At 40.4% G+C, this 16,411-nt stretch overlaps 1 protein-coding gene across 4 annotated transcripts in view; it reads right to left on the bottom strand.

The window, feature by feature from the left end:
• Positions 1–16,411, bottom strand: part of LDB3 (LIM domain binding 3) — a 135,046-nt gene that overhangs the window by 89,001 nt on the left and 29,634 nt on the right. The window lies entirely within an intron of this gene.

Raw genomic sequence — 16,411 nt, 5'->3', positions numbered from 1 at the left:
GGAAACAAGGTAGTGTATTTAAAGAACTACAGTGTCAGCAGGGTACAGGAGACTGGTCATATACCCTGTAACCCATATTGTATATTATATACAGACTAGTCTGTACCCTGATACTGTGTTGTACATTGTTTACACTGGTCGGTATATAGTGTACAATATGATTTACAGGGTATATGACCAGTTTATACCCTATTGACACTGTGCTGTACATTATATACAGACCAGTGTATACAATGTACAGCACAGTGTATATAATGTGCAGCACAGTGTATCGGAGCCTGGTGACAGATTGGAGCTGAGCCCGGCCGTGTGTGGTGGTGGTGGGGTCCCCAGAACTATTACCGGAAGAGGGACACCTGCGTTAAACTGGGGGTGGGGGGAGTTAAAGCGGAGGTTCACACAAAAAGTAAACCTCCGTTTTTTGGATCCCTCCCCCCCTCCGGTGTCACATTTGGCACCTTTCAAGGGGGAGGGGGTGCAGATACTTGTCTGAAACAGGAATTTGCACCACTTGCGGGTTCGGATCCCCGCGGGGAATACAGCCTGTGACGTCACTCAATCCTCGCGCATGCGCAGTAGGGAATCGGGCAGTGAAGCCGCAAGGCTTCACTTCCTGATTCCCTCACCGAGGATGGGGGCAGAAGCAGAAGAATTTTTTCAAAGTCAGCAGCTGCCGTATTTGTAGCTGATGGCTTTTAAAAAAAACCAGCGAACCTCCGCTTTAAGATATGTGCGGGGGGGGGGAGTTAAGACCCCCCCAGAATATGTGCTGGGGACACTTTGGAGAAAAAGTACCTATGCTAGAAGAGGACGAGGTTGGATTTTAAATCCAACCTCCCACAAGAACATAAGCCCTCTCTCCTCCCAAAGCACCCCCCAGAATATCTGACCCCCCCACCTCCCAACAAGCACAAGTGGAGAGGGATGTGTGTACTGAGGGTGGGGATATTTATGGAGGGAGGGGGTCTGTACTTAGTGGAGAAGGGGGTCTGGACTGAGGGACAGGGGTCTGTACTTAGTGGAGAGGGTGGTCTGTACTGAGAGAGGGGGTCTGTACTTAGTGGAGAGAGTGGTCTGTACTGAGAGAGGGGGTCTGTACTTAGTGGAGAGGGAGGTCTGTACTGAGAGAGGGGGTCTGTACTTAGTGAAGAGGGGGGTTTGTACTGAGAGAGGGGGTCTGTACTTAGTGGAGAGGGGGGTCTGTACTGAGAGAGGGGGTTTGTACTTAGTGGAGAGGGGGGTCTGTACTTGGTGGAGAGGGTGGTCTGTAAGGAGGGAGGGGGTCTGGACTAAGGGTCTATACTTAGTGGCGAGGGTGGTCTGTACTAAGAGAGGGGATCTATACTTAGTGTAGAGGGGAGGTCTAGACTGAGGGAGGTGGGTCTGTACTGAGGGGGGACTATACTTGGTGGAGGGGGGTGTCACCATGTTTTCCCACACCGGGTGACACCAACCATAGTGACACCACTGGAAACAATAATAAAGTAAGCTAAACTTTTAGAAAAATACCTAAAGTAGACAGAAACCTGAGCGACGTTTAATCTGCTAAATTACTGTGTATCATAACAAAATAATTAAATATTAACTGCAAATAAAAATAGTATGCATGTTTTGTGGACTCAACAGGAAGTGAGAGGAGGTCTTTCTAATGTAAGGGATATCCCTTTTTACACAGTTGTCATAGAAGCAAGTGTCCCTATTGTAAAATGTTTCCTCTATTCTTTTCCTGGTGGCATCTCAAAATTTTGGATTTACCTTCATTAGGACAATTAGAGAGAGTCCATATCCTTAACGGAGACAGAGATAGCAATAAGAACCTGTGGTAAAGGGTTGAACGAAAGAATCCACTGGATTCCCTCATCCATGCTAAACAGTTTTGAAGGAGTAATCTCTCTTGCAGCTGTCTCAATACCCAAACAGTGACTGCAACTGATTGGATGCAGTCACTGTTCAGCCAACAATTTTCCACTCTGCTCCTTCACTTTTTCATTTGAAGTTTGTCAAGCTGACAGGGCCACCCACAGCTTGAATTGTCAGCCACTTCAGCAGGATCCACTCATGGCCCGCTTAAGGTGTATGTTGCATTAAAAAAAGAATATTTGAGATATGCATTTGTGTTTTCATACCTTTGTTTGTATATCTAGCATTTTCTGTTTTTGATTTTTCCTTTGATGTGAAATACCTGCTGATCTTGTCAGTTCCACTTATTTCCTAATTCAATCTGACCACGGTAGGCACAGAAGCAGATATATGCTGGCATGGTTAGTCTGCATAGCTGTGCACCCTGTTGTTATACAGTAGGAGGCAGTGCCTGTAACTCTTTAAGTCATTTTGCCAACATACCCCCTGCCCAGTTCTGCTGTGTTGATACATCAGCTGCTGCTGGGTGTCACTATCAATCAACACAGCAGGGCTGGGTGGAAGGGCATGGTGGCTAATATATTTACAGGAGATACAGGCACATCAAACTTCCAGTAGGGAGAAGGATCTGCTGTGCATGATGTTTGTAACACCCACCAACGTACTTGACATGTACTCCCTCCATAGTTTGGGGGAACAAGAATAGATGGAGGCTGCGCATGTCACCACCCTATAAAACATTTTTTAAAAGGTTCAACATTTTTTTATTTAAAACATGGATTGGATTATAGTTAAAAAATGTTTTATGATGTATTACAGTTGGGTAATATAGTTCACAAATGCTTGTTACTGTAGGTAGGGCAGACAATGTTCAGACAGAATCATAGGATAAGTATAAATTAGGGCAGATGGTGTACAGACTGAGTCATTCCGCAGGCAAAGTTCAGGGATAGTGGTAGACAGGTGAACAACAGCATCCAAAAGGATTAAAGCCAGAATATCAGTAGACATTAGAGTACTAAAGGACTACAAAAAAACAAACAAAAAAAAAACCCAGCAGGAACCGGTTTGTACCAGGGCAAAGTAGAAAAAATGTTTACTATGTGGTGGCAAAGCCAGCCCCAAGAAGGGAGGACCATTGGCTTCCTGTGAGAGATGAGTGGGATTCACCAGTTCCTGACAATTAGTAAGAAAAAACTATGGCCCAGATTCACAAAGGAGATACGACGGAGTATCTCAGATACTCCGTCGTATCTCTCAGAGTATCTATGCGACTGATTCATAGAATCAGTTACGCATAGATAGCCCTAAGATCCGACAGGTGTAATTGTTTTACACTGTCGGATCTTAGGATGCAGTACCGCGGCCTCCGCTGGGGGGAGTTCGCGTCGTAAACCAGCGTCGGGTATGCAAATTAGGAGTTACAGCGATTTACGACGGTTTTTCACGTTCGCTACGTCGCTGCTAGTCTAGTTTCCCATCGCAAATTTAGTCGTCGTTTTGGGTGCCCTAACTTTACACAGCACACGTATGTGCTGTATAAAGTATGGCCGTCGTTCCCGCGTCGAGATTTAAAAATTCACGTTGTTTGCGTAAGACGTCCGGGAATACGGAAGTACGCTACGCACGTCGCCGTTCGAAAAAATGACGTCAGTTCGCGCAAAGCACGGCGAGAATTTCAGAACGGAGCACGCGCAGTAGGTCCGGCACGGGAACGCGCCTAATTTAAATGGCACACGCCCCTTTGAATTACGCGGGCTTACGCCGGAGGCCGCCAGCATAGGTTTTCATTGCAAGTGCTTTGTGAATCAGGCACTTGCGATGAAAACTTGCGGCGGTGTAACGTATCTACGATGCGTTACGCCGCCGCACTTCTACGTGAATCTGGCCCTATATACCTTATTTTATAATGTTTAAAATGTCACACAAACACCCCCATTTTAATATCTTAAGAACATCAATGTTTTGGCTGAAAATATAACAGGCGATCAAATGCCAAACATGTTGCATAGTATTTTATTTTACTTTTATATTGGCACAATTAGCAAATTCATATTTTGTTAATTGGTTTGTTATTGGATATTCATCTGTGTTACTGGATGTATCCACAAAGGTTTAAGCAGGACATGTATTTAGTATAAAATGTCCTGTCCTCAGCATACATTCCAACAGGGTTATGGAAATGACTAGCAAGTCCAAAATAGACTGCTGTGTACCAGCTTGCATTAAAAATAGTCCTAGGCTCTCCACTATATGTCTAACACATTTAAATCCACAATATGACACCTTAAAGCCCTACTCTGTCATAGGTTTCTTCTTAATTGCTATTATGGGGCAAATGATTACATCACTGTGGTGTGCTCATCTCCTAAAATATTCCTCCCTATGTTTGTTAAGAACACAAACAAATGCATGAACAGGATTGCTTAACATTTTATAAACATATAAATCATTTTGAATATACATGACACAATAGTTTTTTTTGGCTATGTATATTGTAAACCAGATTCACAATTCTTAGGTTTTTGAAGACTAATTCAGTACATATTTTGAAAGACTTTGTTAAATACTGAACCACATGTTTAAAAAGAATATTTAAAAAAAAATCAAGCGTCTAGATCCCAATAGAAATTTTAAATTGGGCAAAGACAGCACTTATACAAACCACCACCCTAAAGATTGTGCAACAGAACTATTTAAAGTAAGTCCACATATTCTCTTTCTGTGCTCAAGTGCATTTGATCCAGCCAAAACGTGCTCCAACTGAACCACTCCATCACACACTGCACTCACCAGATCATATTGACCTCTTGTATTTAACAACAAAGTCACAATGCCCCTCTTTAAGCCGCATATTTCACAAGCTGGATCATGTTGTACTCAGTATCTTGCTGTAAGCACCTTTAAATAGATCCTCCATCACACATGAAAATATCCTTCTTTTTCTTTAAATAGTCTTGGACTATCTTACAATTTTTAGCATATTATTTAAAGAGAGAAGAAAGAGAAGCCTCTCATAGTGTAATATATTTATTACAACCCCATGCAATAAAAAGGATAAATATACAATTCCAATATGAGTGTAAGTTTATAGCCTTTCGAAACTGAAATCTGGAACTCCGCTGTGCACTCCAGTGAAGCGAAAGCGATGAAGCAATTGCAGTATAGAGTGGTCAAGGTCCCGGAAGCCTTTCCTAGGTGCACCTTTGATTGTGAAGGAAAATTTAGGATTCAGCAATGATTGTTAATCAGCTAATACTGAGTTCCACAGAATGAATAACACACAAGCAAGTAGATGCTTGCCTTGGAGGCTATTAGCAGCCGCAGCTTCTCCTGGCCTTCACTAGATAAAGCTTTGACTGCAGCTCTATCCAGAAAAAGCCAAGAGAAGCTGCTGCTGCTGCTGATTGTGTGCAAGGCAAGCATCTACCTGCTTGTGTGTTATTCATTCTGTGGATTCAAGCTTAAGTAACCTTTCTTTCTGCTTCTTGATCTCAACGGAGAGACAAAACAAGGTATGATTGGGCTCAACTTATCAATAATCATTGTTGAACCTTAAATTTCCAATTACGATCAACCTGGGAAAGGCTACAGGGACCTCGGCCACTGTAAACGACAGCTTCTCTTACTTCTATTATGAAATGCGTGGGAAGGGACTTTTGTTAAATCCGAGAGGATTTAAAGAAACAGAGGAATATTTCCTGGTGTGATGGAGAATCCATTTTAACGTATGGCCTAGATTAAATGCACTTGAGCACACAAAGAGAATACGTGGACTGTATGTAGTTCTATGTTATTGTACAATCTTTAGGGTGGTGGTTTGTATACACACTGTCTTTGCCCCATTAAAAATTTCTATTGGGGTCTAGAAGCTTGTTAATAAGATTACTTGCTTGCATAGTAATAGTAGGGTAGTAGTAGTACTGATAGTAGGGCCAAAAAGCACCCCATTCTCCTTTAGTAGTGCCTCTTTAACCTTTTAGAGCTTCAGGCATTGAGCTAAAGGCAGTTCAAATGTGAACAGGGACAAATTAAAAGCATTGTATTTGGCTTGGTAAGGGTTTTGGAGCTTTGAGCCCTGAGATACAAATCCCCCATGTGTGAATGTGGCTTAGAATGGACCTAAAGCCTAGTACACACTACTATATATTATTATTATTTTTATACGTTCAACCCATAAGGGCTGAACGGAAAAAAAACAGACAGCTCATAAGGAGCCGCTGTACTAACTATCCAATGTTAGTCCAGTGATTTCCGCTGCTGTGCTATTGTGTCCTAAACGGAGGATGCCCCCCTTCCAGAACACTGCAGTCAGTCGGCAGCCAATCGGGAGACCTTTTTCGGTCATGCTCCTTCTGGCAGATTAGCTGCAGTACACACGGACCGAATGTCGGACTGTTTCTATTGAACTGGCCTATGTTGCCTGATATTCGGCCTGTGTGGCTAGGCTTTACCTCACAAAAGAAGTTTACCTTCCTGACCCACCCCTCAATGCTGCCGCCAATCCAAAAAGAGTACTAAAACCACTTAGAGGCAAGCCAAACAACGGGTTGCTAGACAAGCAACCAAATGGTGCCTCTGCAAATCATGCACCCATCAATGGCTTACCCCTAAATTATTTGAGAATCAGCAGGCTAATGGTGATGTTTAAGTAGTTTTATTGATACTTTTGGATAGGCGGCAGTGAAGAGGAGCAGGTTGAAAAACTTTTCTTGAATAAATGAAATTCTAGCTGTGATTGTGTCTTTCATTCAAGAAAAAAAAATATATATATACCTATTATATTGTGCATGTTCTAGGTGCAAATTAAATCTATTTAATTTGTCTGGGAATCCATTTAAGTAGCAACTCTGGGCAAAATGTTTAGGGTTTATGAACAAAGTTATGCTCTGATGAATGATTTCTCAGTATTTCTGTTCAAATGTTTAAAGGAAATTCTGATGGTTTACCGTTTGCTTCACAGATCTTTAATGTAAATAAAGAATGTAAATACCTAAAAGTCAGTGTTTTTTTTTTTTTTTAATGGCCTTATTTGCACATACAGGCCCGGATTCATGTAGATGTGCGTAACTTTGTGCGGGCGTAACGTATCCTATTTACGTTACGCCTCCGCAACTTTTACAGGCAAGTGCCGTATTCTCAAAAGAAAGTTGCGGAGGCGTAGCGTAAATAGGCCGGCGTAAGCCCACCTAATTCAAATTGTGAAGAGGTGGGCGTGTGTTATGTAAATTAACCATGACGCATGCGCCGTCCGTGGAATTTCCCAGTGTGCATTGCTCCAAAGTACGCCGCAAGGACGTATTGGTTTCGACGTGAACGTAAATGACGTCCAGCCTCATTCACGGACGACTTACGCAAACAACGTAAATTTTTCAAAATTCGACGCGGGAACGACGTCCATACTTAACATTGGTACGCCGCATGTATGCCACCATATAGCAGGGGTAACTTTACGCTGGGAAAAGCCTAACGTAAACGGCGTATCTGTTCTGCGTCGGCTGGGCGTACGTTCGTGAATTTGCGTATCTAGCTGATTTACATATTCTAGGCGTAAATCAGCGTACACAACCCTAGCGGCCAGCGTAAATATGCAGTTAAGATCCGACGGAGTAAGAGACTTACGCCGGTCGGATCGAATAGAAATCTATGCGTAACTGATTCTATGAATCAGGCGCATAGATACGACCACGCAACTCAGAGTTACGACGGCGTATCCGGAGATACGCCGTCGTAACTCTGTTGTGAATCCGGGCCACAGTATTTTCCAGTATTTTCTAATTGTACTTAGAATCTGCTAAGGTCTCTTTAGAAATCAGGTATAAGAATAACAGAAACATTTTATGAAAGGTGGGAAACAGACATTCAGCATTGGAGAAATATGTTTCGTTTTGCAGTAGTATAAAAACAAGTGAGTAAAAAGTAAATAGAAATCTAATTTGTTTGGCTAGATTTGTAGGTATAAAAAACTTAGTCCTATGCTAATTTAAATCAGATTTCAGTTAAGAAAAAAAATTGAGAAGGACAAAACCACTTTCAAAGTATTTTAATGTCACTCCTGGGATCTTAAAAATTTGACACAACTGCACTGTCAGGTTACACTCTAACCCAGGATTATCAGATTGTGTCTGTGATAACTTGACAGTTAGATCACCAGAATCATCTTGCAAGGTTTATTTATAGTTTGAGAAAAGAAGGGACAATGCTGCCTCTGACTGGGACACACAAATGGTCCATCACCTGTCACTGTTTGATTGACTATGACCTCCTGCACTGACCGTCCTGGGACCTCCTACAGCTTCTTTAATCACCTGAACCTAGTCTAATCCTGTGCATCTATAATTAGGAGACAACAGGACTTCAAAGGGATAGCGAAAAAGGGCAGTATATTAAACTAAGCTCAGAACGTTCTGCATCTGTTCACATCTCTCAGTATAATTCTAGACCACTTATGTACACTGTACACAAAAACACATTTGCAGAACAAAAATCCCAAACTCCCCAAGTTAGTTTTGCATATATTAGAAATAAACATTGTGTAAAATAAATTATATTAGCAATAAGAAGCCTACAGACTGAGATAATGACTGCTTCCATGTGCCAGTCATGACTGCCACTTGATCATGCTTAGCAGGAACAATCAATGGGGTAATTTAGAAAACCTATTGCAATCACTATGTGTTAATCTAGTGCCAGTGTCCCACACCCACTTACTGGCAGGGCCAAACAACTCATGTTCCTGAATTTACCATTTGTATATTGGAGCATTCTATGTTTGAGCTCTCAGGATGCGTTTCATAGTATGGGAATTTTTCATGTCTGCCTGCACTTTAGCAGCTTTAAAATGAATGAATAGATGTAGTGGTTGTGAATGAACAACCAGGAGTACATAGTACCCATTACTCATTTTCGTAGGAGGCCTTATTTAAACATTTCAGGTCACGATACCTCTCCAATCCCCATAGGCCATCACAACTGACACACCAGGCATATGGGGACAAGGTGCTTTATTGGGGGGTGCTCTATGTTGGGGACATGTGACCTGGTATAATTCAGGGTCAGCCATTCTTGGCCAGCCTACATGCTCAGATAAGTCTGGCATGGATTTTTTTTTCTTTGGAGGGGGGGGCATGCTGTTATTCAAGGGGGTTCCCCTGAAGATCTTTACAATACCACATTCATAGCACCTTGACAATATGACAATATTTTCACACTCTGGTGCAAGCCCAGAAAGAAAGGATAACTTGCCACAAATGTGTGGCAGTTGTGAATTGGAAGTCTTGTTTACGTCTCCTTTTTTTACTGCCGACTTGTACACTTGCAGAGCAACTGAAGCACAAGTTCTAGTTGACACTTTTCCCATTTGTAGCGAATTTGCATGGAAAATCTCTAGCAAGAGCAAAGTTACAGTGTTGAGTCTAATGCAAGAGCTCTGCAAGTCACAGTGACCCCTGTGGTGGGATGACTATTACACAACATAACTCAACCAGACTTGCAGAAGGTTTGCAAAAAAAATTGATCTGGAGTCATATAATGTGGATTTTCTGCAATTGTGCAAAAAACTTAAGAAGCCTGGCAAGTCTAGCAATAGCTTAGCAAGTCTTTTTCAAACTTGCAGTAAAATTGCTTGCTATCTAGGAAAAGCTCATCCAAGCGCAGAGTTCATCCGTATTTCTAGAATACAATTTTTCTATTCATGAAGCCAATTAAGGGCTGCTGATAGTTTGTACTTGAGGATGTAAAGCCCCGTACACGCGATCGGAATTTCCGATTGAAAATGTCAGACGGACTTTTTCCATCGGAAATTCCGACCGTGTGTATGCCCCGTTGGAGTAATTCCATCGGAAATTCCGATGAATTCCATTAAAATTTACATAGAGAACATGTTCTATTTTACTCAGATGTAATTCCGTCGGAATTCCCATGTGAATTTGGTCGGACAAAGGTCTGATCGTGTGTACAGGGCATAAGAGATCCAATAATGTCAATCAGATATGTTTACTAATGATTTTATATAATTTAATTTGAGATTGTTTTATAAGATAATGCATATGGTGCGAATTCAGCCCTGTTGCATACACTGCCATTCTGTTCCAGATTAAGCTGTTGCTTTCCTATTGATGACACAACACCATTGAGGTCAATGCTTTGGACTGGGCTGGCTTACTGTCTGGCTGGGGGTAATTTGTTCCAACATTCTCTACTAGCAATATGGAATGTTTTTAAGAGATTACCCAACAAGTGTTGTTTAGAGTATAAGCATGTAGAACAACCCAAATAACACCTTTAATAGCCTGTCACAGTGAGGTTATTAAGCCTTTCCTCAAGATTTCTGCTACCTATGATAAAAATAATGTAATTTTATTTTTCTAAAAATATTGTTCACTAAAAATCAGGCATACTGTGGTATGAAGTGGGATTTAATGTCCCAAAATAGTTTCAAAATTCTTCATGAGCTTATTACCAAATTGTATGTGATGTACAAGTGTTTTTAAAATAACAATGCTAAACACAGGGTATAACATTACAGAAAATGAGGAAAATCCTGCCAACCACATTTCCTCATAATTATGTGTAGAACCTGAGCTTGTTAGCTGCATGAATGCACTACAAGTAATTAAACCGCCCGCATGACATAATGATTCATGGCTCCTGAAAGTTGTGAAGTTGTACAGTTGATATTTATTGAAGCCTTTTATGCAGTTTTATGTAAACAGGTGGAGCTTTGTGGCGTTTTTATGTAGTTGTGACTTTATCAAGACCATAGTAGTTTTTAAACTATATCTTGGTTAAAAGAAAAGCTGTACCATTCATGAGGACAGGCAAGCACAATAAGATTCAATGCTTGCTACTTGCTTTTTGAAAATACTGGGATGTCAGTGGCTGAACCTGGGGAAAAAGTTGTAGCACAGTTGAATTTTTTATAAGCCCAGGAGACAAAAAAATATATATATATTTTAGCTTACTAGTTCTTAGATTTGGTGGCTACATTTCCTGTTTTTATGGGTTTTTGTTCTCCTCCCCTCCCCCACACACTTCCTGTCCTATTGTGACAACACTCACTTACTGTATTTGTGGAAGACCAGTGTTGTCACCCTAGCCTGGTTTCTTAATATGGCATACAAACACCTTCTTTTTCATTTTCCTTCCACTTCACAATTATGCGCCACTTTGTGTTGGTCTATCACATAAAATCCTAATAAAATACATTTAAGTTTTTGGTTGTAACATGACAAAATGTGAAAAAATTTTTACTTTTTTAAGGCAAATGTGTAAATGTGGAATTGAGTCAAAAAATAATTAAACTCATTTGCGACTGTAAAGCATTTAATAATTCCATCCTGTACTAAGAAAAGTAGTTTTGGTTTGCTCATAAATGACAGCCTTGTGCTGAGAGGCATTTTATTTAAATGCGCCTTAGGATTTTGTAGGCTTTTACAGATTCTGAAGGTCCTTTTTTGGCATCTGTGAGAAGTGATTTTAGCATTTTGCTACACACTGCTCAATTTATTTTTCCCTATTGTAGTGCACTAGATAAGCGCTATGCACATGGAATATACAGTACATGGGAAACCTATATATTGTACATGTATGCTTGCTTGCACAGTTTGCCAGCCACCACCAATAACGACCACTACTAATTCTAGCAGATGCTTCCAAATTATTACGTTTAAGTGAATCTGCTGTAAAGTATCATGAGGATACTTAAATCTGTACAATTACTGGCAGTAATATGAGCATGTATAGGTGTCATTAAATCTTACTGGTCATAGAAACCAGACAATGGACCTCAGCTTTGAATAAGCATGCACCATGTGGCATCTGCCTGTCCCAAGGATAATTTGCTATGTGTGGGCAAATCAATATGATTGAGTGAACACCATGTTTCTTTGTCACAATGATATTGAGGACAGTGAAGAAGAAAAATTATTATATGTAATCTAGTAATACACATTTTCCTTTTTGGGATTATGATAATATATACAAAATACCAGAAAAGGTGTATTTTATGTGGAAAAAGGTAAATATGCACTATAATAACATTATGCAAAAAAAAATAAAAATAACAAGCTAATAAAGTTTAGGACCTAAAATGTGTCCTGGAAGATAGTTAAAAAAAACAAAAGGTTATTTAAAGTGACATAATCTTCTATTTAGAAATGGTTTGCATCACATTTATAATAAATGTAAAAAGTACAGTATATAACTTAAAGTGGTTGTAAACCCACTATTTGGACTTTTACCTACAGGTAAGCCTACAACATGGCTTACCTGTAGGTAAGGATAATATCTCCTAAACCTGCACGGTTTAGGAGATATTACCCCCGCAATGCGGGCGGCGCATGCGCAGGGGGGACTCCACGGCTGAAGGACCGGCATCGCCGGACCCTGCCGATTTTAAATCTCCCGCGCGCACGCGCGGGAGTGACGTCATCGCCGCTCCAGCCAATCACAGCGCTGGAGCGGCGATACCCGGAAGACACGCCGGAGCAAGATGACATCCTGCTCGGCGTGGACCAGGTAAGTGGTACACACCTCGTTCCGAGGTAAGTATTTCATAATAGGCTAGTATGCGATGCATACTAGCCTATTATGCCTTTTGCATTGCAGGTTTGGGGGGAAAAAAAAAAAGTTTATGCGGTTTACAACCGCTTTAAGAAAAAAAGTCCTGACTTGTAGACTTCTATGGACCACTCGAAAAGTATTGCAAGGTGTTTAATAAAGTACTGACTGGAGCTTGCTCCCCATAAAAGGTCTACTTATTCATACACATTCTAAAACGCATACCATGGTAGCTTAAAACATTTCTGAACTGGATGCCTGGTTCTATGAAATTCAGAGTCACAATATATGCATCTATATATGCCTTGACTGCCATACAATTCAAATATACTCTCTTTCAATGGGTACTTTTTGTCAAAATCAATGGAGTCAGCTCTGGGAGCCCACCAATGCCCCCTCTTGATCTTTAAAGTAGAAGTAGAAGCAAAGGCTTTCCCTTGGACTCAAATAAGTACTAAATCATAAAATATACACTAAATTACCACTTATGCAAACTCAGGTGTAGCTGTGCATGGTAGCCAATCAGCTTCTAACTTTAGCTTGTTCAATTAAGCTTTGACAAAAAAAAAATTGGAAGCTGATTGGTTTCTATGCAGAGCTTCACTAGATTTTGCACTCTCCAGTTTTAGTAAATCGACCCCACTTTGTCCAAGAGATTACCTTGTCTTCTGCATCCTTTGGAGGACACTGGTGGACTCAAGGAGTTGGAGTTTTTGATTTTGACAAAGAGTACCCATTGAAAGAAAGTGTTTTTGAAGTTTGTGACAGTCTAGGAATATATTGATAGATAAACTGTGTCCCTGGGAATTTCATAGAATTAAGGATTTGTCTGTTTAGCACGATTTAGGCTACTTTGTTTTATAATATGAATAAACACTCCTGTTATGGGAAGTAAGTTCCAGTCTCTTTTTTTTTAGAACTTTATCATAGCACTTCATAAATCTTTTTAATGGTCTTTAGAAGTACATATGAAAGGGCTTTTTTTCTCGAGTAATATGTATTATTATTTTTGCTGCTGACCAAAGTGAGGGGAAATCCAAAATGTTAGAGCTGAACATGAGGTAAAGGGAAATCACAATTGGGACTCTATTCTAAGAGGGAAGTCCCCTTACGTTTGGTGATTCCCTCTAACTTCCTGTTACATTTCTTGTACAACAAGTGAAGATAAATTTCCCCTATGGGACAAAGACAGAAAAACAATAAACTGACTGGAGTATTAGGCAGTCCATACATGGTGCAAATTTCTTTCATGCAAAAGAAATTTGCACGATTTCCCGACGGGGCGTCTTCCCCCGCCAGCCCACCGCCAGGAGCAGACAATTACTTGTAAGGAGGGATTCCCCTGTCAGCACTGTCTGTGTTGATGAGGGAGTCATGCAAACCGTGGTTGCAGGAAAGAAATTCACACCGTGAATGGCCTGCTCAAGACAGTGATTATCGCTAGCGGCTATAGTAGCCACTAGCGATAATCAGAAGAGGTTCCGGCAAGCTGGTTGTACTCAAGTTGATTGCTCGATCAACTTGGTACGTTCAGTCTGCCCAAAAACGGTTCAAATCTAGGCTGGTTCAGCAGATTCGAACTGTGTATGTCCAGCCTTAATGCTTACCTTCTGTATTCAAATCAAAGAAAAAGTTTTGGCTATAGATACACTTTAAGTTTTAAAGATCACTATATACAAACCATTCAAAAACTGTCCTTCCTATTAATTACAAGGGAAAATTAGCAATTTATCTATATACAATCGTGTAAACAGTTTTAAAAAGATTATACCTTAATTTTTCCAAGACCTGCACTGCTACTATATATTTAAATGTATTTTTAGGCCACATTAATATTGCTTGTTCGCTAAAAAATTACACTTGACCTTTTTAACTCCAAATATTAATTCAAATAAAGTTCCTTTTATAGAACTGTATTTCCATCTACACATCACTAATTAAAAAAGGACTGCTTGAGTTAAAGCTGCACATATATCTTCAAGGGTGGTCACATGCACATGCAAGATCTGACTTGGCCAACAAGGTTGGTTGGTGGGTGCACAAACATGGCAGTTCTCTGTCTGCTCTTCTGGAGAGGGGAGGAAATATGTAGTAATGGCAGAATCAGGGCAACTGTAAAATTATTATTTTTTCTCTTGATTTCTCTTTAATATGTGAATGTAGATCTGTAAGATCTGTGGAGAACATGTATCTTACAAATCCAGGCAATAATTGTGTAATAAATTGTATGATTCTCAGAAAACTACACAAATCTGCATGATATATTCAGGAAAAGCAAGAATAAATTGTACTTTGCTGATTTACCAGTTTGACTTTTAAAACTGATTTCCTACCAGAAAGAAATGATTGGCGGTGGCAGATGGCACCACTGCTACTCATCTCATAGGGAAACAATATTGTTTGAGACAGGTTTTCTAGTATGCCCAATCAACTGTTTTGACAGCAGTGTCCAGCTGGCAGGGTTAGGTTATGTCTATAGCTATGAGATCGTCTCCAGATCTAGCTGCGAACGTTATCTTGTGTATCTGTAACCTAATCGCCCGTACACACGATCCAAAAATCGGACGACAGCTCATCCATTTTTTATTTTTTTGCATGCTAGTTGTATATCGAACATGAAGAGTTTACTAAAGTTACGAAAATTCTCGTACGACAGAATAAAAAATCAGAAGTGATGTCATGTGTTGTAGAGTATTTGTATTTTCAGGTGAATAACTGTACTGATTAAATAAAAATTGTACGATCTGGCATCGTATGAGAAAAATTGTCCAATAAAGTAATATCGGATGAACTGTCGTGATCGACTCTTGAAAGCTCTGTACTAACGATGATGTCGAAAGCCGTATTTTTCGTCCGATTTTCGGATCGTGTGTATGGGCCATAAAGCAGGTCACCATTGCACCGATCTGAGAAAAACGAATGATAATTTATACATGTATTAATTAACGAATGAGCAATAAAAAATGAATTATATGTGATGAACATCTTTACTATTTCATTCTTAGAGAATTTTATGTACGCTTGAAAATCTCTAAGCTATGTTAAGAAAAAAAAAGCAAAGTGGAGGCGAATAATTAAAGAAACAGATTGAACTCGCTGCCCCAGCATTTGCAGTGAGGTACATGTCAGATCTGTCATCGCATCTGATTAAAGATCTGACTGGGTGGCATCAGACAAGTGGTGTGTATTTTTTTTTTTAATTGAACATCACAGGCTTCAATCTTCATGGTGAGCTAATAACTGAACATAAGCTCAGGATGGGTTTTCCCTGAGCTCTCCCTTGTCAAAAAATGTGAGTAGCAATGCTTCCTTACAGAAAATGCTGGAATCAGCTATCCCCATTGTAACTGTCTGCCTTCTATAAAAAGGAACATTGCTATCTTCAGTGAACCAGATTGGGTTCTCCTATCCCACGTGTGTCATGTCACACTTACAAATGTCATTTATCGAGTGACCTAAAGCTGCATACACACTATACATTTTTCTTTAAATGTTTCCTTAATGCCTCGTACAGACGGGCAAACATGTACGATGAAAACGGTCCGTCGGACCGTTTTCAGCGTACATGTCCGCCCGGAGATTTCTGTATGATGGCTGTACACACCATCATACAGAAATCCGCGCGTACACGATACGCGGCGACGAAGCACGTACATGTACGGTAAGTCTGTACAGACGACCGAACATGTCCTACGGACAGGATTCCAGCGGGCATGTTTCTAAACAAGTTTAGAAACATTTGTCCGCTCAAAAACGGTCTGGCGGACAAATGTATGCTGGAAACCTGTCCGCTCGGCCATACACACGACCGAACATGTCTGCTGAAACTGGTCCGCGGACCAGTTTCAGCAGACATGTTCGGTCGTGTGTACGGGGCCTTAGGTTTTCCAAAACCATATAATATGAGGTCAAACTTAAACACTTTCAATTTGTATGCAGTCAGGCAGGCTATTACAATCTAAAAGAAATCAAGCAACAAAAGTTGTATAGT

Source organism: Rana temporaria, chromosome 8, assembly GCF_905171775.1.
Source record: "Rana temporaria chromosome 8, aRanTem1.1, whole genome shotgun sequence".
NCBI lineage: Eukaryota > Metazoa > Chordata > Amphibia > Anura > Ranidae > Rana > Rana temporaria.
Note: the sequence above shows the minus strand (reverse complement) of the source record. Positions and strands in the feature narration are given on the sequence as shown.